We start from the raw sequence: 2509 nt of genomic DNA on the forward strand, positions 1-2509 counted from the left end.
CAAGGTTTTTTGTTTGTTCATTTGTTACTTTCTATTTTATAGCCCACGAGTGAAATTATATGGTTTTTGTCCTTTTCTGACTTACTTTGCTTAGCATGATACTCTCAAGATCCATCCATGTTGTCACAAATGTTAGTATTTCATCTTTTCCTATGTCTATTATATATTCGTATCACATCTTTATCAAATCATCCATCAAAGGACACTAAGATTGTTTTCATGTCTTGGCTATCATGAATAATGCTGCAATAAACACAGGGATACTTATATCTTTAAAAATAAATGTTTTCAAATTTTGGGGTAGCTACCCTCTTCTGGGTCATATGGCATTTCTATTCATTTTTTGAGTAACCTCCATACTGTTTTCCAGAGTGGTTGTACCAATTTACATTCCCACCAGCAATGTATGAGGGGCTCCTTCTGTAAACCTAACACTGGTTCTCATTTGCCTTAATGATAACAGCTATTCTAACAGGTTTGAGGTGGTATCTCATTGTGGTTTTGATTTGCGTTTCCCTTATAGCAAGTGAAGTTGGGCATCTTTTAATATCTATTGGCAATTTATATGTTTTCCTGGGAAAAGTGTCTGTTTAGGTTCTCTGCCCATTTTTTAATTGTATAGTTAATTATTGAGTTGTATGAGTTCTTTATGTATTTTTGATATTAGCCCCTTAACAGAGATATTGTTTACAAATATCTTCTCCCATTCAGTTGGTTGCTTCTTTGTTTCAATGATAGTTTCTTTTGCTGTGCAGAAGCTTTTGAGTTTGAAGTAGTCCCATTCATTTATTTTTGCTTTTACTTCCCTTGCCTTTGGGGTCAAATTCATAAAATTTGAGACCAGGGTCCATAAGTTTAGCACCTATGTTTTCTTCTATATACATTTTTTTAAAGAGTGCAATTCGGACTTAATATAAAACTACTGAAAATCATCAAAAGTAGGTAGGAAAGTAAGTCTGTGTCTGTTTCCTAGGGATGACTTTCCAGTGGCACTCCTCCCAGTTTTTTCCCTATCCCAAAGTATGCATTTGGAGAAAAAGCCTAGCCTACTGAAAAGTTACTGAAACCACAGAAATTAAAAACAAACATTGCACTTTACACCTAATAACTATGTATGGTGTCAGATGGGAACTAGATTTATCGAGGTGACCACCTCATAAGTTATATAAAGGTCGAATCACTATGTTGTACATCTGAAACTAATATAATATTTTATATCAACTGTAATTTTTAAAAATATTGCAGATCAGACACATAATAACAAAATAACAACATCATAATAATAGCTAAACTTACAAAGCTCTTACCAGGTGCCTGGCATTGTTCTAAGTGCTTAATAGGTATTACCTTTATTGCCACTTTACAGATAAGGAAACTAAGGCTTGAAGTGGTTAAGTAACTAGCCTAAAGAGCCAGCAAAGGAGACTGAAAAGCAGCCCAGTGAGGTTAAGGGGGCGGGGGGGAAGGTATCCGAAAACGAAATTTAAAAAGTGACTGACGGAGAATACAGTAGTCCCCTCTTATGCTCAGGAAATACGTTCCAGGATTTCCAGTGAAGGCCTGAAACCGTGGGTAGTACCGAACCCTATATATACTACTACGTTTTTACCTATATATATATACATTTTCATTTACAGGAGGCATTTTTATGGCTTCTCTTCAGTATATCCAAATTCCCAGCATCACTACTCTTGCTCTTTGGGGACATTAAGGCAAAATAAGTGTTACTTTGAAAACAAGCACTGCAAAACTCTGACAGTCGATGTGATAGCCAAGATGGCTACTAAATGACAAACAAGCAGGTAGTGCATACAGCACAGATACAGTGGACAAAGGGATGATTCCCATTCCAGGCAGAACGGAGTGGGAGGGTGCAAGATTTCATCACACTACTCGAAATGGCGTGCAATTTAAAACTTGTGAATTGTTTATTACTGGAATTTTCCATTTAATATTTTCAGACTGCAGCTGACCACAGGTAACTGAAACCATGGAAAGTGAAACTGCAGATGGGGGGGGGGGACTACTGAAGTTAACTCTATAACTCATCAAATGCTGCTGAAAAGTGAGGAAGGGTGAGGACAAAGGACCATAGGATCTAGAATATGTTGGCTGTAAATGGTCTTAACAAGAGCAATTTTATTGGAATAGTGGGAATGAAAGCCTGACTGGGACAAGCAAAAGAATGAGAGGCAAGAAAGTGGTAAGAGGAGTACCGATAATCTTTTGAGGAGGTATGATGTAAGGCAGTAAAGAAATATGGGACTAGAGTAATATGAAGACAAGGGATTTTTTTTTTATGAGACATTATATTGACATAATAACAGAATAACCTAGTAAAAAAGAAAATTAATGACTCAGGAGAGTAAGTGAATAGGTAAGAGAGGATAAGATCGAATGCAAAATAAAGAAACTGGTCTTAGAGCAGAAGGACCTCATCTACTGTAATAGGAAGGAAGGTGGAGAATTTTTGTAGGTCAGCTATTAGATTTTTATGCTGAGAAAATGA

General features: G+C 36.4%; 1 protein-coding gene across 1 annotated transcript in view; it reads right to left on the reverse strand.

Annotated features, from left to right (window-relative positions):
• The window catches only part of NDUFA9 (NADH:ubiquinone oxidoreductase subunit A9), a 26298-nt gene that overhangs the window by 20693 nt on the left and 3096 nt on the right, over window positions 1-2509 (reverse strand). The window lies entirely within an intron of this gene.

The sequence above is a fragment of the Pteropus vampyrus genome, unplaced genomic scaffold (assembly GCF_000151845.1).
Source record: "Pteropus vampyrus isolate Shadow unplaced genomic scaffold, Pvam_2.0 Scaffold70, whole genome shotgun sequence".
NCBI lineage: Eukaryota > Metazoa > Chordata > Mammalia > Chiroptera > Pteropodidae > Pteropus > Pteropus vampyrus.